At 46.2% G+C, this 20722-nt stretch overlaps 1 protein-coding gene across 2 annotated transcripts in view; it reads left to right on the forward strand.

The window, feature by feature from the left end:
- The window catches only part of Babam2 (BRISC and BRCA1 A complex member 2), a 380906-nt gene that overhangs the window by 330221 nt on the left and 29963 nt on the right, over nucleotides 1-20722 (forward strand). The gene's annotated exons all lie outside the window — the stretch shown is intronic.

Genomic DNA, 20722 nt, shown 5'->3' on the forward strand with positions numbered 1-20722 from the left:
CCGGCTGGAAAAAAGAGCCTCTGAGCCTTAAAACGCTGACCCTCCCACCACAGCCCCCCCTACACCTTGCCTCTCTCCAAGAGACCGGGGAGGATAGGTTGGCAAATGTGTGGGTCGAAAAACCAGCTTCCAACCTAAGTCAGACTCACAGCTAGTTGGAGAGCTGTCCAGATAGATGGTAAAAAAAAGCATTCATCCCACCACCAGAAAACTGGGTTAGGTTCTCACCCTCACCACACAGTGGCCTCAAGACTTGGTCTCTTCATCTGTGAAATGGAATTGCTCCTTTTCCTGCCTGCCTTCCAGGGCCTCTAGGAGGGCTGATCACATGAATGTAAATTAGGTTCTGTTCTTTAGCAATGCAAGTTAGTTAGTTGCTTCTGCCTGTGCCGCTCCCTTGGCTTCCCTCCTGGTTATACCAGGTCAAGTCAGGTCACCTCGCTCCTGGAGTATTTCACTGGCCAGCTCCTGTGCCCAGATACCACCTCCAACCAATGGAGACATGGCATTTATATCCCATGGCCTCTCCAGGAACCTTCTCCCTTGGTTAGCAGGGCTTCTCTCCCGCTCACAAGAACCTGTTTGCTGACCCTCCTTTCTGTCTGTCACTCCTTGGCCTCATCTCTCTTGTACCATTTCGGAAAACCTGGCTGCTGTTTCGCTGTCTGATCTGAACGTCTTTCACCTGTCCTGAAGAGCACAAGGTGAAATTTTAACATGTTGTCATCCCGAGAACTTGCCTCGTTAGGTACTTTGCTCCCTGAGGTCCAAGCCTACGTCGGAATCCCATTCTAGCGCATTGTTAGGGCCAGAGCCTCCCACAGTGGCAGGCCCTGAGCAGAAGCACAGCAGCCACCGGGTAGTGGGGGCCCCTTGTACTTGGACAGACGGGGTCCTTTTTCCTCGTCACCGCCTGAGAGGTAGATGGCACTCCCATTTTGCAGCGAGAAGAGAAGCTTGCAGGATCTACATGTCATCTAACTGGTGGCAATGCAAGGATAGCCAGGGTCTCTGTGTCCTGGAAGGGATCCAGAGTACATGGAATCCCAAGGGGAGGCATGACCATGGAGCGGCCCATGGTAGTGCATAGGCCCTCCTGGGACTTGAGGCTAAGGCTAGTTATGGAAGTCCTCACAGGAAACACTAGACCAAACAGGAAGCAGTAGGCATGATTGGGGGGGGGGGGAGGCAGCTCCTCCTGGGGATGAGGAGCAGGATCCAGGTGATCCAACTGACCTATTTAGTCCAAGTCAAGGGGAGGGGAGTCAGGAAGGATCGGGGTGACTCAGCCTCTGCCCGCCTGGAGCCATCAATGGGCTTTGTAGCCTATTTCCTGGGGAATTTTTCAGATCAATCAGTGATTTCATCATTCTCTCCTTAAGCATCCTAGGAGACTGTTCACATGACTGTCTGGCTGAGGACAAGAGGTCTGCTCTCTGACAGGAGAAGCTGGGATGTGGTGGCAGTTTCTAGACCTAGTGGAAGTGGGGGTGCTCTTCCTTCCTGATCTCCCTGGGCAAAGCCAGAGTGTAGGTGAATGGTGCTTCATGTTTCAGTGTCTGCCTCATTTGTGAAGACCGGAGGAGCTCCCTGGAGGGAGGCAGCTCTCGCCCCGGGTTGAATTCATTGTCCCTTTTTGTCGCACCAGGATAGGCCTAGGGTGGGACTGATAAAGAGCTGGCAATGCCAATCTCGCCAAGCAAGCTGGAGGCCAGTGGTCAGGCCTGAGGGTTGGAACATAGCACAGAGAATGGGCAGAGGGCCAGAGCTTAGTGGTCTGTCTCTAGAATTCCGGGTGTGGCATAGGATTGGCTTCTGAGAAATCAAAGATAAACATTCAATACATACGAATTTATTGGCGTGGCTACATTGTTTGTCAAAAAAAAGTCATAAATTTACAGACCAGGATTTTTAAGAAAATAAAAATATTGAGAGAGAACTGTCTTTCCATCATCAATTTGTTCTCCTTACCAAAAGAAAAGCCTTTGGTTATTCTTTAGCCTTAAATATTAAAATTCTAGCTCTCCTATGCCGTTAGGAATAACTTTTCTTACTCATTTACTTACTTATACTTACTTTGTTTGGGGTTTTTGTTTGTTTATTTATTTATTTACTTAGTGACAGGATCTCTCGCCCATGCTGGCCTCAAACTCGCTGTGTAGCCTAGGATGACCTTGAACTTCTAATCAGACTACCACACCCAAGTTCATGAAGTGCTGAGCATGGAACCCAGGGTCTTGTAAATGCTAAGCAAGCTCTCTACCAGCTGAACTACATCCCAACCCTAGGGACAGCTTTCAAAGAACTCCTTCCCCCAAGCCCTGTCTACAGTCTGGACACAGCAGACCTGAGGAGTACCTCATATTTTCTTTAACACTCACCCTGACATCTTCTTCCTTCCTCCTTTCCCCCCAGTCGACTAAATCCTTAGAGGAGCTTGGGGCAGAAGAAGAAAAGAAAAATGGGGGCTAATATGACAATAAGATTTGTACCTTCACAAGTAAATATTACAATTTAGCTGGCTAACGACTTGTGGAAGCTTGTTAGGTCAAAGTGACTCACTGGCGTAGATGAGGCTATTTTTAGAGCTGTAATTTGTACTGTTTAGAAAAGAATAAAGAGACGGTAGAAGGCGAGGTAGCTCATTACAGTTGACAGAGCTCATGAACCCAGCATCCATGCGAAAGATGACTCAGCAAAGGGGTCGGTTGGTACTTTCTCTCAGAATTTTACAGACGTGAGTCATCCACTTGAGTCTGCAGACACAGCATCAAGGTACCCATGACTCAGCTCCCATTTAGACAGAGCACCAGAATTCAATTCTGATCCGCTTTTGTAGTTAAGGAGTGAGGAAATTACATAGCAAAGCAAACCAGGCCTTTGTACCATGCAGCCATCCAGTGTTTGAGCAAGGGCTCATTGATCTTCATCTCTGTCTTTCAAAGACTCTATTTATGATCCATGCTGGGTCATGTCTTTTCCTTCTGCCGCAGCACACTGCAGTACCGCCTCCTCACACGGTCTCCTCTGACCCAGGGACTCAATCAGCTTCAGGAGAAACTCAGCCTTACCCGTGCTCCATTCACAAGTCCAGCATGAAGGCCCACTTCCTTTAAACAGAATGTGTGGAGTGGGGTGTGTGTGTGTGTGTGTGTGTGTGTGTGTGTGTGTGTGTGAAACTCTCAGCCTAAGATATTAAAATATTAGTCCTCAAGGCTGGAAGAAAAAGCTTCCAAAGGCTTCTCCACTCCACATTTTGCCTATGGTCAGAGGTTACAAGAAATAAAATAATATTTAACAGAGTCTCTTGTAGCCCAGCAGAAGGGCTTTGAATTTGCCGTATAGCCCAACTTGAAGTCCTGATTCTTTTGCCTTTACCCACTAAGTTCAGGTCTGAGCAGCACGTGCCACCACACCTGGCTCTAAAGTGTTTTCCCATGCTTTAAAACAAAACAAAAACAAAACCCCACAAGTACCCATGCACATAGATCTCTCTATAGATATGCAGCCTTGGTCAAGGCAAGTGCACATTTGTCCAACCGGGCTTCCGTTCTGTTCTCTGACTGACACTGAGCTTTGCTGGTCCAGTGGCCCTCACGGGATAGCCTCACACACTGAGCTCCCTGTTGTCATCGACACATAAACAACGCAGTTTATTCGGAGATAAGAGTATAACCTGTCCGTTCATATGTGCAGAAAGTGGTCCTTTTCAATTTGCAGACCTGTCGTTTGATTGTTCATAGCCAACGATGAGTTTCACTGTATCTATCAAAGAGACATCAGCATGAATGCAAAAGCAAGTGCTTGAGAAAGCCCCCAATGAAAAGCACTAGCTTCCTCCCTGTGTCTGCCCATCCGCAGCCGCTTTCAGCCGCCTCTGACACTTAGCAGTTGCCTCTGTGACCATCTGTCTGCTTTGCTCCAAGCTTGCTGTGTCAGTGGTACCATTACCAGGAACAGTAGAGCATGCATAGGCTAAAGTCCTGTCGTCAAGAGAAGCCCTGTGTATGTTTAAGTCAACTCAGCAAATATTGAAACAAATACTGTGAACCCAGCCCTGGCCTAGGCCCAGAGCTACAGAAGTGGCTAGGGGTACAGCATTTGTCCCTGGGTGGGAGACTCAGACATGCAAGTATGCAGATGTATTTGTGGACTGCTGTAAGACAGGCATGCCAAGCCTCTTCTGAAAGTCTTCAAGCAAGGCCCTGAGCTTGCACTTCCTGTGTAGATTAAAGTAGGTGAGGGGGGGATGGATGCCCCAGAGAGAGCAGCAAGCGTGCGCAGGACTGGTGTGGTATATTCTGATGGTGGAAATAATTCATAAAAGGGACTTTTCAGGGCTCATGAGTCCTGGGCAAAATGAGAGAGAAAAGGAATTTGCCTGATTAGGAAGAACCGTGTGCGTCAGTTGTTGAAAATATGTCATCTTCCTGATGGAAAGGCCTGGAGGAATGTTAAACATGGATGTGGCATTCTCTCTGACTCCCAAGTATGATGGCAGAGAGGAGGAGAATGCAAGTGGGAAGAGAAACCGGGGGTAGAAACCCGACTTTGGTAACTAGTTCAGGCAAGAGACTGTGAGGTTCTAAAACTGTGGGAGTCGGGAGAGGAAAGGACGGAGTCTAGAAATACATCAGAAGAGAATCGGGGCTTAGTGAGCACTCAGACTTGGAGGGTGAAGGAGAGGGAGGACTCGCAGATGGCTGTGTAATTCCGGCTGGATGAGGAGAGAGTGGAAACTGAAGCAGAGGCCCAGAAGTCAGGAGAATGCCAATGAGTTTGCACGTGTTGAGTCTGGGGTGCTTGTGTGAGAAGTGCAGATGTTCAGTAAGTAGCAGAAAATAGATGGGACAAACGCTTTGTCGCCCACGTAGTGATGGTGGTTGAAGCCTTGGGGCCTGTGTTATGGCCAACAGCGGATGAAGGGCAAGAGAAGATTACTGCTGGAAGATGCTAAGCGGCAGAGGGGTAAGGTGAACCAGGAGAGGGACATGCGGAAGGGAGGGGACAGGATTGGGAAGGACAAAAAAAAAGCATCACCATGGTGATGGTTATGAGGGCCACCAATGCATGTGGATAGACAGAAGTCAAGTGTGACCAGGTTCTAGGGTTTGTTGAAAGTCCTCTTTTATGAGTGGAGAGCCTTAAGGAAGAGGGAATAGGTGGTCGCTAGTAGAGGTGATGGCCAAGGAGGCAAGTTTGGAGAATGAAATTATCATCCAACGCAAGGAGGAAGAACCAGTGAGGTGGCAGGCAGTTGACGTTTCTCAGCACAGAGTGTAGCCGCTCCTGAGAACACGGAGGAGTGAAACGTGCTAGTACCACCACAGGCCTGCCCTCAGCTCCCCTGGGAACCACTGAGCAGTGTGTTTTCCCTCTGTCACCGCCCATGGAGAAGGCCACTTGAGAGGCATAGAATAGAGTCATCTTTGGACCTGAGATTTGGTCAGAGCGGACCATGAGCCCCTCCATCTACACTTTAACTTCTAAGTAAAGGGAACATGTTAGAGGACAGAGGAGCGCTAGCTGGTCCCTCTCTCTGCCTCGGACCCCCAGGAGCATTTAGTGTGCTCCCTGTAAGTAGTCCTCACACTGTGTTGTGATTGTCCCTGACTCCTCGACAGCTAGCTCAAGCAATTTACTCTTTGCTTTCCCTCGAATCCCCCTGCCCATAGCCCAGAGTTAGACAGGCAACTTGGGCTTCTAAATAAACCACAAACTCACCTTTTCCTGTCTAAATATGCTTATAGAATGTACCGGGTCCTGTTCTCACAGAAACCACAACTGGGTATGGTTTTTTGTTTTGTATTCATGTTTGGTTAGTTGGTTAGTTGGTTGGTTGGTTGCTTGCTTGCTTGCTTTCTGAGATAGTTTCATGTAGCATAGGCTGGCCTAGAACTGACTGTGTAGCCCAGGCTGACCTTAAATTCCTGATCCTTCAGCCTGCACCTCCCAAGTGCTGGAATTACAGGCCTGCACCACCAGACTTGGCTAAAACTGAGTTTTAAATCGTTGAAATCCCAAAGTTCATTTTGTGCTAGCTGAAAAGCCTTGGTCACATTCTTAGAGCTTCAGGCCAACAGCTCTTTAGTTCATACAAATATTAAACTATACTTGCACCAAATTCACACGGATGTTTAGATGCTGGGGGTGGGATGTGCACTTTCTGAACCTGTGAGTCGTGACCCTTTGGGGGTTGAATGACCCTTTCACAGAGGTCACCTAAGACCATTGGAAAACACAGATATTGACTATGATTCATAGCAGTTGTGAAATTAGTTATAAAGTAGTAATGAAAATAATTTTATGGTTGGGGTCACCCTGCAACACAAGGAACTGTATTAAACGGTAGTAGCCTTAGGAAGGTAGAGAACCACTGCTCTAGATCCAGGGCTCAACAAGGGCAGTTCTTTGCCCAATAGGCCATTTTGTGCCAAGAAGACAAACTTCCAAATGGAAATGTCTTAGAAGCCCACTATTCTCTCCTGACTCATTCCAGTCCCTGCTCCTGCGCTACTTTGCAGATCTCTGTTTGATTTTTCTGTGAACTAACCCTGAGGAATGCCTTAGCAAGCCGAACAAAGAGCCAAACCAGTGTTTCCATGAGCCGATTAATAATAAATCTAAAAGGAGGCATTTGGCCTCTGGCATCCGAGATCTTCATCACAGTGTGTGTTGGTGAGGGGTCAGGACCAAATGGGGCCGGAGTGCCGTGCCTGCGTAAGCAGCGGCGGGCACCCTGAAAAGGGCTTAGCTGTTGAGTCTGCCCTCGAGACTGTTGGAGATACGACCAGGTCCACGTTAAAGTCCTTGGAAACTTGAGTGTCTTTCTATTTCTAATCTGATTCTTTTCACTAGCCCTTAAATACTCCCTCTACTTGAACTTCCCTTGCTGAATCCAGACCTCTTCGGTCTTCCAAGCCAAAGTTTAGCCCGAGCTTGATGGCTTATAGGCTAACCTATAACTCACCAAGCTTCACAGAGCTGCCCTTAGCTGCATACAAGTATTGTTTTTATCACAGAGACTGTAGCTAGCACTGTAGACCAGAACAAGGGGTAGGACAGTCATTAAGTTGACATCTGTGTATAGGTCAAATAAAAAGCCAGCTCCCAGGAGCAGAGAATGCTTATTGATCTATTCCATATGAACATTGATTAGTATGTTGTTTGGAGCCGACTTGAATGGTGGGTGTGGGAGGCCTTGGCAGTTGCTCTGGTAAAAAACCTGCAAGTATATTCAAAAGTATATCCAGCTGTCTAATGTAGGCTGATAGTAGTGCTTGAATGTACGTTCTCATTTCTCTGATCCAGGGTGGGAGTCAGTGTGAAGGATGGTGTTCTTGCAGGCCGTCCTCAGTAGGATGGCAGCCTCACCAGGGCGGAAATGGCAGAGTGAAGGGGGCCAGAGATGACCAGGTTTTGTGTTTGTCTGAATCTTAGATTGAGTGTGATGTTAAGTGAACTTAGAAGAGGCAGGAAGAACTCTTTCCCCCACAGATGCCGGAATGCTCTGACAGCATCAGGACCATTAGATTTCACATCTAAAGGCTTGAATCCAAGGTAGCTCTGCCTGATTGAAAGGAGGTACTGTCTGTTCCTGAGGTAGTGTTCTGTGAGTGGGGTTGTGTGCCAAGCTGAAAGGCTATATTTAAGCATAGAGCCTGTATTGTGTGACATTCTCCAGGCCTCTGGAATTAGCGGGCTGGAGCCTAGGTGAGAAGTCAGAAAGGAGGTGGACATTTAGAAGTTATCAGAGGGTCTTCATTGATGGATGGACTACCTGAAAGAGGAATTATTGGGCCTCACAGAGTTAACAAGTCCCTTGACTGAGCTTGGAGACTGAGACTAGTGAGTCAATGGAGGGATGAGGGGGTTGAAATTGGAAAGGAAGAGAAGTAGCAGGTCAGTGGTATTACAGAAACCATGGGAGAACAGGGGTGAGCGACAGTGTCAGATGCCATTAAAGCTCCATAGGTAGGGCCATAAAGTGTTTTCCCCATCAAAAGGAGCAAGCAAGGAAATTGAAACATCAAAAACAAAAATTCAAGCCTAAGAACATTGTACCCTTGAGCTTAATTTGTCTGAAAGACAAGCACATTATCTCCCTCTTCCCTGTCCATTCTGACAAAATGTCAACCCAGACTCTTAGGTTTTCTCCATGCAGGGCCAGCAAATGCTTGCCTGTAGCCGCCCCTGACTGAGATGGTAACCCAGTCAAACTGCCCAAGTAGCATCAGAAGGCAGCAGCAGGTCAGATCAGTAGAACCTGTGCTGGAAGACATGTAGGCTGCAGACCCAGAAGACTGATGTCTGCTGACAATCTTGTCTTCCCTCTCTCGGCTGGTTCTCTGGCTGGCCCCAGAGGCAGGCCGACTGACTCTCGAGGAGAAAGGAGGAGAGAGGGGACCCCAGGGCAGAAAGCATGCAGCACATTGTAGCATTCACTCGGGGTTGATGGCCTGCATTTTCTTCGTGCTTTAAAAAGTATGTATTAGAGCAAACAAAACAAAAGCCTATCGTGCCGTATGTCTGTTCCAGGGGATTTTCAGATTTGGGTTCATGGAGAATCCAGTCATGCCGTGAAAACAGCCATTGTGCTGTGGCTGCTTCGTTTCTGCAGGGAGGCTTACGTGTGGTCAGTGGCCTGCCACCGTGGGTCTCAGGAAAGGACCCCGGCATCGTCTCTGTGGCTGCTCAGGCAGTGGAGGCAGGCCACCCCCCACAGCACAAGCTTTTCACTTGTCACTTGGGTGGTGACTGCCGAGCTCTTGCTGACCTGCCATCGAGTGAGTCCTCTGATGTGAGAAGGCAGAGAAACCTCTGAGGAAAACGAGCCCCGGTCAGCACAGCTGTCAGAAGACAGTGGAGAGGGGAGATAAAGAGATGTCCCCATGTCTGTGTTATTTACTCAGAGGGCCCCCACCTGACTCTCATACTTTTTAATCAGCCTAGTGGGGTTACTCCCCAAATCCTTAGCAGTTCAGTCATTCTACAGCTGAACTCCAGCACAACAACCTAATATTTCAGAGCCAGGAATTAGGGATTCCAAGCCAAGGACAGCGCTCTCTGGCACTAGGTTAGAAGCTAACACACCTTACTGGCCATGCCACGACTAGAGGGCCGACTGTGAGAATTTGATTTATAATTCTGAATTGAATCATGTAGGGTTATGAGAGAAGTAAATGTGAAGTTATTTAGATTTTTATCAGGGACCACACACACACACACACACACACACACACACACACACACACACACACGGTTGTGGGACTTGAAGCAAATCCCCAGTTACCAGGATGGGTTTGCTGAGGGCGAATGTGCCTTTCTTTCTGGAGGGTGACACTGAGCCAAGGCCCCGATGGAGAGGACCTTCTTCAGATCTGACATGCAAGTCGGGCCGTGTGTGGAAGCCCCGAGCTTGCCTCAACAGGATCACCTTCTGTTGACAGAGTTTATCTGTAGGTAGGAGAAAAACGAGACAGCTCAAAAATCGCATTTTAGGAGCAGCCATATGTTATCTGAAATGAAATTCTAATTGGGGTTTCTATCAGAGAAGAACATTAATTCATTTCCGTCCTCCCGCCGAATTACATAGAAAAAATGACCAAAGGAGCTGACCAAAATAACTAAGTACCATTAAGACAGTCTCCAGCCCTGAATAACTCACAACCAAATAGCTAATCCTGAGGTGTGCAAAGACTGATTATGTTCCTGCAGACTCTTTGTTTTCCTCAAGATCAAGACTACCCACTCACAAACAAAGGGAACGCTTTTCCTCCCAGGAAACACCTCTGAGCATGGGGAGAATGATGCATCATGAAAGCTCAGAGAGACCGGCCGAGTTCTCTTCAAGCATCCGCCTGTTCGGCTGCCCTCTGGCTTGGGAAGCTTTTGCTGCGTGACACCATTTGGCCTGAGATTATCTGGACCCATAAGTTTTTTTATTTGAATGGAGAAAAGTATAGGATTTTTTTTAATGAAGATTTCTGAGGGCTCCTGAATTACCCTCAAATAAATATGGGCACAAACTGAGTTGAAAGCTTAATTGGGAAAAATAATAGTGAAGGTTACTTTTGTTATGTGGGCTGTGTTTTCTGTCAAGTTAGAAAAAAACATACCAATTCTGATTTACTTTTTTAATTATTTCTGAGAAAAATGAATAATAATAACGATAACTTATGAATGTTTGCTGTGTGCCAAACATTCTATATACATACTCATTAGATCATGAAATCACCCAGAGTCTTGCAAGGTAGATATTTTCCCATTTTAAAGATGAGGAAACTCACACTGAGAGAATCTGGTAGATTGCCTGAGGTCACCCAGGTTGTAATTGGCGGAGCAGGGATCAAGCCCAGATCTGTCACATTCCAAAGACAGTCTTCTCTCCAGTCTACCATCCTGTTCTCACATTCCTGAACCTTCCATCCTTTTCCACCCAGTACTCGCTGTGTGCCAGTAAAGGCAGCAGAGGTACGCAGGACTTTATTTCCATCCCTCAGGCTAGGGTTTTTCCAGATTTATGGTGTGGGAAAAAGAGGCTCCGAGAGATCAGTTAATATGCTAGGGCTGCCTAACTGCTAATGGAATCCAGGTCACCGTCCGCAGAACACACTCCTCCGGAGCATCCCCCCTCCTTTCAGAAAAGCCCCTCCGGTAACAACTCGGAACTCAACTGACTTGTTAGTTTTCCTCTCCAAAGTGTTCTCCACGCTGAAGGATTCACACCGAGCTGGCTACTACCCCACTCACTGTGGTAAGTGGCATGGGAAACGTCCTCTGCCTGGAAAATGTCCACAGTCCTGTGTTCTATGTTCAGAGCGCTCCACATTTTATCCGCGCCCCTCTGCCCAGTGTTCTAACCCACCACACACCTGTAATACATCCGCCGTGGTCCCCTGGTACTCTCACCCTCCACTCTGTCCATTCCAGGCTCTTCCCTCTGCCTGGCCTTCCTGCTCCCATCCCTCCCTTCCCAGAACAGCCCTGTCCCTCTAACACGCTGCTAGAAACCTGACTGTCATCTGATCCCCTCCTCCCTGCGCAAAGCCTAATGTTCCTCCTAGAAGCCCCTGGGCAGTGTGCCTTTCCACCCGTGACACTGGTGGGACCACTTCTGCTGTGCCCATCACTCCTCCCAGCCTCAGGTGGTGGAGCTCACGCATGAGCTGGGACAGTGAGGAGGAAGACCCAGGATGGCTTCCCTCAAGCCGCCTCATGGGCGATGCTTGGAGAATGGTCCTCACTGGCTACGTGTTACCTTCTCTGTTCAATAAAGGTTATAACTACATCATTAAAAAGAAAAAAAAAAAACTAGCTGGGCAGTGGTGGCACACTCCTTTAATCCCAGCACCCAGGAGATAGAGGCAGGTGGATCTCTGAGTTCGAGGCTAGCCTGGTCTACAGAGCTGTAAGCAGCCAGGGCTACACAGAGAAATCCTGTCTAGAAAAACAAAACAAAAGACTAGTTTAGATTGAGGAATTTTGTTCTCTTCATAAATCCTCGTTAGTCATCCTTCAAATGGGGCCATCACAGTGTTTGTGCGTTTGTATGCAGCCAGTTCAAGTTTTTAAGCCTGTAATAGAAACTGCCAGTGTCAGTCCCTCTTTGGAACCAGAAACACTGCACTGGTCCTCTTCCTTCTAATCAGCTGCATTTAGTACCTTGTCCGTGAATACTTTTAAATTAAAAGCTTATGATGTTTTAGAGACTTTGCCCAGCTTTTAAGTGCCAGGGATTTTTGCATTTGAATATATTTTAATTTATTTAAGGATTCTTTTAATCAAATGCTTCCCTGATTTAGCCAGCTTTCTTTTTTAATACTCCCAAGCCAGGAATTTGTTTATTGTGACTAAATTCTTTTTTTAAATAGAACTTAAAACAGTCCTAAATGCTATTTACGGCACTCTCTCTTGCTATATTCCTTTCTGCATCTCAGAAGGGTATGCTTCCTTCCTCCGAGTCTAGTGCAGTTCGCATTTCCTCACTGTGGTGGTCTTGTGCCAGTCAGTCATGGAGTGTACCCTGACCACCTCTGTGTGGCCAGCCCGGAGTGGGGTGGGTACTACAGTCAGCACTCCAGCAGCGCAGCTGAGAAGACAAGAGTCCGGACCCCAGAAGATGGAGGCCGTGGGACTTGAGCAGTGTCCTGGGGGGAAGCAGAAAGATGGTGGAAATGGGGGTGTCAGAGCATCAGGGAGGCCAGGGTCCAGGTGGATGTGGCCCCCACATGGCACTGCCAGCGGGAGAGGCAGATTGCAGCACACAGTCCTCTGCAAAGCATGGACCCTCAGTTCTAGCATGGCGCCTGGACCAGGGAACGTGGTCACTGTGGGAGTGATCACTGAAAGGAGACCGGAGAGCAGTCAGCACCCAGGAAGGGTTCCCAGTTCAGGACTCTTGGGCCCAGCCTCAGCTGCTGGTGTTCTCTAATCCTCGCGAGAGCCTGAATGAGGGAGCCCTGCTTGGGAGCATGGGTTGGAAGCATGCCAAGTTCTAGACCCGAGAACCTTTCTTGACACCCCGAGGCTGGATGAGAATGAAACAGGATAGATTCAGAAGAACAAGCAAGCCTGTGAGGGAAGAGCCGCTTGGCCTGCGAGCCTCCTGGGGTCAGATCTGCCTCCCTCAGCTTTCCATCACTGCTTCCCATCTGGGAGCATTAAGGGCAGGAAAGTGGTGAACAGAATTAAGACGGATGAACTAGAACAAGTCAGGGCTTCCCTGGCCAAAGGGTAGAGACCTGTCCTCCCTCTGCAGCTCGCTGTGGGCGTCTGATTGACTTCTCTTTCTATAGAATGTCCCCAGACTCCAATTCTGATTCATAGCTAACCTTCTCCAGGCAGCTCGAAGTCCATCTCCTCTGCAGAACTCTGACCTCAGGCGGAGTTCCCCTCTGCCACCCTGTGTGCCTCATGTGAGTCCAGGGCTTCCTCTCCTTCCTCAGATCTTCGCAGACCCTGGGCGCACGCATGGGCACCCTCATTCTTCCCCGTAGTCTCCCAGCTTCGGGTTTGTTTTCTTTCCTGAAAACTGTTGAGCTTTGCTAAGCCTTTGACTTTATAAAAACCTACTTGTACTCTTTCAAGAGTAGTAAAAGCTGGCGGGCACAGTGCCAGCACCTTTGAAGGCCCGTGTTGCCTGTCCCGGCAGCAGCTGCCAACCTGAACTTTATGTTAACTGTTCCTGTAGTTACCATATCAACTTTGTATCCATAAACACTGTAATACTCGTATCAACACAATATGCAATGTATCATTTTTTTTTTTTTTACAGATTTTGAACTTCGTATAAGTGGAATTATACTGATTGTTTTCTGCTTCTGTGAATGTTGATATCCTAGCCCGTGGTGCAAATCAGTGGCAGAGTACATGCTGATCATGAGTAAGACCCTGGGCTCAATCCTTAGCACCAAGACAGATGAATTTCTTGCTCCTTAAAGCATTTACACATTATTATGTAGTGTTTGTACTTATATGAAGAGTATAGAAACATATACACATGTACCACCTTAGTTAAACATTGATATATTGCTGTAACTGCTTCTGGATTTTTAAAAGGAATAGCACAGTGGTTGTCCCCCGTCACTCCACATCTCTCACGTTCTCCTTAACTCCCCACAGTAATCACTGCCCTTCACCTAGTGCTTGTCTGTTGTGTGCAGACAAAACTATGCTTTAATACACAGACACTCATAAGCAGTGAGTGTGTGCATGTTTTGAATTTCATAAGTATGTATTAACATACTCGTTTTTAGCTTGCTTTGCTCACTGAGTATTGGCTCTGAACTTTGTGCATGTTCACATATGAAACCCTCGTTCACCCCTTTTAAACTGCTCTCCAGTATTCTGTGGAAAGATTACACCACTGTATTTATCCAGTCTCCTGTTAGTCTACATTTAAGATGGTATGTATCATCATCATCAACGATGCTATGACAAGCAGACACCTATCAGATTCTAATGCAGTTTCTTAGGAGGACTTGCTGAGTTGTGGAGTATATGTATCTTCTTTCGTTGGGTTGGAGGCTTTATATCCCAGCATTAGTGGATGGAAACTTGGTGTTCTGTGCCTTGGACAACTGCTGGGTATTGTCTGATTTTACATGAACCCAGTAGTTCCTTTCATTCAATAAGCAAGTATTGAGTATCTCTCATCTGTCACACACCGGTGCTAAGTGCGAAGAACATAAAATAACTAATCCTCGGTCCCTATCCTAAAGGACCCTCCAGACATCCATAGTAATTTCTGCCTGAGGAAGCATAAAAATGTCTAGGGTGTCCACAGTGTCAAGTTCCATAGTTGTGTCATTGTTGACTTAGAGTTGGAAATTTCTGGTCTCATGGGAAGAAAAGTTTGTATTAATTATCCACTCTAAGTTTGCTTAAGTAGACAGGAGAGAGGACCTTGGCTCTTCATGACTAGCTACTTGAGCAGACAGCAGCAGAGCTCCTGTTTCCTCTGTATCTGCCCAGTGATAGGTATTAGCCCCACCTTACCTATGTACAGAAGGAAGGAATTGATCCTGGGACTGAGTTGGCTTTAGAAAAGGGTTGGCTAGAAAATGGAGCCATAAATAAAGGAGTCTGTAGTAATGGGTGAATATTGGCTCACACCCAGTGGCCCTGGAGACCTCAGCATGCCACATTGCTCTTCACAGCAGTGTGGGGAGCAGGGGCCACTAGGTAGCAGGCACTTGTGAAATAGCAAGCAAGGTCTTCCTTAAGCCTTGAGGCCTTTTGTATAATGTTTTTTGAAGTGTTCCATAATAACAAGACTAAATTTATTTCAGTGTATTTATTGAGATGTGAGAATGTTTACAAAGTTGAGAACTATGTCCATCAAGTAATTAAAATGTAAGCATTTGAAGGCTTACACTATAATCATGAGAAATTCCGATAGTGTGGAACACTATAAAGCTAGATGAAAAAAACAGGAAAAAATGGAGTAAGGGTAAGGAATAACCATTTATTTACTACATGCCTAGTTTTTGTTTAACCTTTTCAACAATCACAATGAGGTAATATTTATTACTCTTACTTTGCAAATGAGAAGTGAAGTATTTTGCCTGTGACATCACTAATAAATTGTGGGCCATTTTAGCTGATAACAAGGGAGTATAAGTCTGTCTCTTTTCAAAATGGGATATGCAGCACCTTTGAGCAAGCTTTGCACTTGAGTTTGGTAATATTCAAACCACAAAGGTAACCTGTTTACACCATCAAATCACCACCACCACCACACACACACACACACACACACACACACACACACACACACAGTGAACATTTAAAATCAGTAAAAAGTACAACTGATTTAACAAAATCCAGCTACTAACTTTCCCTTAAAGGCAGTGATAACCAGGGGAGATACCTCAAAGAGGGCTGACTACTTTTGTATTTCTCAGAAACGAGCAGTGTGGTGAGATCATGTTTAGCGTTCCGGGGATTGGAGTCCATGTGTCTCAAAGGTTTTGTACTTGTTAACAAGATGGAGGTGGATGGTAACTCCATGGCAGTCGTTCCACATTGGCTGGAGAAGAGAATGAGACATGTGCAAACTGTGGTTAAGAGTCACCTTCAAACCGGGTGTAATAGTGTACTCTTGTATTCTTAGCACTTGGGATGCAGAAGAAGAGGGCTGCTGTAAGTTCAAGGTCAGCCTGGGCTCCGTGGCCAGTAGAATGCACAGTGAGACTGTCCTCATTGGAGGGTTAACACGGGGTTAAAACTGTCTCATAAAGCCACTTCAAGGAACTGAGAGCCCAGCACTGGGAACCGCACCCTAACCACCGGTAACTGGGGCTGTGGGGACCTTCCCTGCTAATCCGAGAACATGGGGGCAAGCAGGGGAATAGAGCTCATAAGGCCTGAAGAAATGAAATAATGGCTTGTGAATAATGGTGAAAATATTTGATGATGTGACTCCCAGGGAAGCAATTATGGTTAACCCCTCATTTGTTTGACATTTTCAAGGATTGAACTGTCCCACAAAACCAAATTTTCCAGACAGCTAAAACTTTCCTATTTATGTCTCTCGAATGTTTTTTAACCATACTCGATGAAGATGTTTCTGAAGTATTATTCCGTTTCCCTTCCTTCTTGAACAGAGAAGCTCTAAGAAACAATGTTTCCTTGGATCGCTTTGACTCTAAATATGAGAAAACCAGATCAAGTGAGGTTAAAATAGTAGAGACTTGTAATGGCCTCAGAAAACAAGAAAGCCCAGAGATGATAAAGGCAGTGAGTGTCTCCATGACAGCAAGCTGGCCTCCTCACGGGCACTAGCCGGGGGCCACAGCTCCAAGCCTCAGGGCTTCTTCACAGGGTAGGATCAAAGGCGAGAATGAAGAGGGGGCTTCTGCCTCCACATGTCTCTAACCAGAGAGGAAAATATTTCTCAGAAAAGCCCTTGCCAGCTTCCTGTCAGATCCCGCTGGCAACAGTGAGTCACAGTTCCACGCTTTGGGGGAGCATAGCTCACTTGTAGAGTGCTTGTCTAACGTGTGTGAGACTCGAGTTCTAATCCCCAGCACCACCACCGCCAATCACGTGTCTTGGCTTCTAGGAGTTTAAGAGAATCAAGCCCTTGCGCACTGGATAAAAGAAGGGAACTCTGCTCAAGGGAGAAAAAAAAATAGAGAAAGGCTGGGAGCTAGGCAACCCAGGGTGGTAGCGTCTTCGTCAAGACTCGGGTGAGGGTGTTCGTGACTAATAGTCTGAGGGATGACTTGGAGGTAATAGCGTTCTTTGCTCCTATTCTAAGTGGCCTCGGACCAGGATCTTCCCCTCCTAACGGCTTTCATTTGTTATTTGGAGTTTTTTGTTTGTTTGTTTGTTTGTTTGTTTTTTGAGACAGGGTTTCTCTGTGTAGCTTTGCGCCTTTCCTGGAACTCAAACTCTGTAGCCCAGGCTGGCTTCGAACTCACAGGGATCCGCCTGGCTCTGTCTCTCGAGTGCTGGAATCAAAGGAGTGTGCCACCACCACCCGACTCATTTATTATTTGTTATACTGTCCTTTTCCCCAAGCCAGACTGCAATCATCAATACCTGCTGCTAAAGCGCTCTGTTACGATCTTGCTGTAATTATGATGTTTTATTTCTGAGGATGAAAAATCCTATCACCAGAGTTGTTAGAACTACGCCTAAAATATTGAGAGTCAGTCAGGCTGCCCTACCTGTGCATCCAGTGCCTGGGGTGGAGTCTCTTTCGGCTGTCCTAGGGCCATTTTTCTGGGGTTGGTATATTTGAAGAAGTGAGATCTTCCTATAGAGCTTTGTATCTCAGATACCCATTTCCTGGAGTCTTCTTAGGTGCAATGATGAGTATTTGGGGACAGGCAAGGCAGACTGCCAAGGAAGGCGAGCGTGGTCACACACTGCGCCTTTGAGTGGTGTAGAGAGAGGCAGCTCTCCTCTCTCCAGTGGCCAAAGCCCTGTGGACCAGGCCCGAGAATGGCCCAGTTTGTGTAGTATACAAGTGTTCGGTGTGGTTTGTTCGAACAAGTTCTAAAGAACGAACCTTCAGAGCTGTTCAGATCTACTGAGCTGGTGAAGGGCATCCCTTCTATCACAGAAAGCTGACGAAAACTCACAGGAAGAAGGAACTAGGGAGCATCTGTCAAAATAATACTGACAGTATGTAGTGGATGATGTTGCTCTGGGCATCAGACGTCCAAGAAGGCAAATGGTTAGTATTCCGTTTGCTGCCGCCCAACTACGAGACGAAATTGCTTAGATCCACGAGCTTCCCTCAGAACAAGTTAGCTGTTTGAAGTCATTATTGTCATCAGTTAACCTTTAAGTAAAAGTTAAGTGACAGAAACATTTGGAGATAAGGAAAACAGGTTTTTGTTTTTGCTAACTTCTGACTAATTTGTACCATTCAGATCTTATAAGAAAATGCAAAGTGCTTCTGAGCTATTTCGGTTATTACATCATTTTAGGCATCGAGTAGTTTTTAGAGAAGCCACCCTTTTAACTACAGACTATTTTAAATAGGATGTAACTTACTCGAGCAAGGTATCTATAGCTTTAAATGTTTATGTTCTCATATGTGAATTACCATATAGACTAACTATTTTACCTCTGAAATCCTTTGACAGTTCCTGTTCGTCTAGTAATCCAGTTGCTGTATGCACACAGAAGTGTTCAGACCTGACCACTGGCTACAGCGACACACTGTTAGACAAATCTCCATAGAGAAAGAAACACACAAATCTCCATAGAGAAAGAAACGTGTAATAAATGCTTTGTGTGTGGGGGGGGGTGTCGTGGTGTCCACCAGCATGTAGCTTGCTGGTACTTAAATAAAAACAAAAATTAAAGCCAGGCGGTGGTGGCACATGCCTTTAATCCCAGCACTCGGGAGGCAGAGGCAGGTGGATCTCTGTGTTCAAGGCCAACCTGGGCTACAGAGTGAGATCCAGGAAAGGCTCCAAAGCTACACAGAGAAATCCTGTCTCCAAAAACCAAAAACCAAAAATTAATGATCTTACTTTCGTGAGTAGATATTTATGGTTTTATTGTTTCTGCTACTAATGAGCATCTGAGTTAAAGAAGATAGTTCAAAACTAGGTGAAAAGTATTTCTCAACATGTCAAAAAACTAATCCAGTGATTCATTTATTCTACAAAACGATGAAAAAAAAGTAGAAGATGCAGTGATGCACACCTGGAGTCTGGGGCCAAAGGATGGCCTAACCCCAGGAGATTGGCACCAGCCAAAGCACTATTCCCGGTCCTGGAAGAGTTTCCCTTTGGGGGGAACTAGGAGAATGGCTTAGTCTGTAAAGGACTTGCAAGAAGACCTGAGCTGGAGCCATATAAAAAGTTGAGCATGGTGGCATGTGCTTAGAATCCCAGCACTGGGGAGGCAGAGACATGAGGAGCCCCAGGGCCTACTGGCCCGCTAGTCTGGTCTAACTGGTGAGTTCCAGGCCACTTGGGAGAGACCCTTTCTCAAAAGAGGTGGATGGTGTTTCTAAGGATGATAACTGAAGTTGTCTTTTGACCTCCATGAGCACTGACACACACACATGCACACACACACACACACACACACACACACGCACGCACGCACGCACGCACGCACACATGCACGCACGCACGCACGCACGCACGCATTCATGCACACATGTACACTAAAAATTTCTTTGTTTTTAGAAAAATGTATCCTAAAGCTTCCAAAAGCTAGTAGCTTCATAGCTTATAGTAAGTAGTATCTACACTGCTTCTGATACTAAGTGGTGGCTGTTTTTTTAATAGTTGCACTGAATTCTATTACTTGAAATTATTGTTTTTTGTAGGTAATATAGCATATTTAATATTTTTCTATTACTAAATGATTGCTTTAGAACTTAATCTGAATGTCGTTTTCTATTTGAAAAACTCGGATGTAATATAGCTATTGCAATTGAAGTCAAAGGAAGGTCTACATGAACAGGCATTTATTTCTAAAAGCGCAGTCAGAGGAAATTAAATGAGTATCGGAAAGGATACAAGGAGGTTAGAAAGCAGTATTCGTCCAGAGTAACTGAAGATGTTACAGACAAGCTTTGTTACATGAACGAACCAAAGGGGTTTTCTGAATTGAGATAGTTGCCCCTCGGATAGGTCTTTTCATACTTTCATTGTTCTGCGTGTTATAAAATCTCTGCTTTGACAAAAATAGGCATGTATGGAGACTGTCTTATTGTGACACAGAGAAATGTGACTAAAAAGTGGACATTCTCAATCCTGCCCCTTCTCTTGGGTCGTGATGTGAGTCACCAGGAGAAATTCCCTGTGTCTCTGAGTCAGGCATCAGTTGAGTGCACTCAGAAGTCTGAGAGGCCCTCCCAATGGCAGGGATTTTATTTGGGGTTTTGTTGTTGTTGTTGCTGCTGCTGCTGCTGTCATTGTTGGGGTTTTTGTTTTTGTTTTTGTGTGGGGTTTTTTTTGTCTCACCCTGAACCTAACATTTCCTTCGAGAAGTCACATATGGAGAAGACACTCGTCACGTTCAGCATTACCAACCCCGAGGGAGTGATAAATTCCACACCGTCCAGTCCATGTTCCTTTAATATATATGTATCTTGTACAGCTAAAGTTTTCATCCTTCTTCCTTCTTACAGTGGAGGCTGGGGATTACCGAATTGTAACTGCAGCACAGTTATAAGCAGCTTCTAGGAGCGTTCTTCAGTGCAGAGGGGAGGCAGTGTCACGGGAGCCAAAGATTCGAACCGTGGCTCCAGCTCTGTCCCCTGTGGCTGCCTGTCTGTGAAAGAGTGATCAACTCCATGCACTTTCTAGTGTACTCACTTGTTCAAATTAATGTCCCCTTCATGAAGTTTTAAGTAACAAAGTACCTCAGTCTTCCTCGGCAAAGCTAGAAAATTCTATACATTTTGTCAATGCATTTGTTAATGTGCCTCTGTCCTAGAAGCGGTGAGATTTACACAATTATTGTCTACCTCAAAGAATGTTAAAACAGTCAGTTTCCGGGGATGGTTGGCCTCCACTAAAACTAAAAGTGATTTTATTTCTAAAAGTTGACTTAACCCCGAAATGAAGCGATAAAGCACAGACTACACATTAGCAGGAGGTTTAGACTGAGCCCTGCCGCACCAGCAGGCATAGTCTGTGTTCAGATTTGTCCCTGTTCTGGCCCATTAAGGAGCTCCCTCTGATTTAGGAGATATAAATATATGTGGTAACATGTGGGGAAAATGGAAAATGCTGAG

The sequence above is a fragment of the Peromyscus maniculatus genome, chromosome 22 (genome assembly GCF_049852395.1).
Source record: "Peromyscus maniculatus bairdii isolate BWxNUB_F1_BW_parent chromosome 22, HU_Pman_BW_mat_3.1, whole genome shotgun sequence".
In the NCBI taxonomy this organism is placed as follows: Eukaryota; Metazoa; Chordata; class Mammalia; order Rodentia; family Cricetidae; genus Peromyscus; species Peromyscus maniculatus.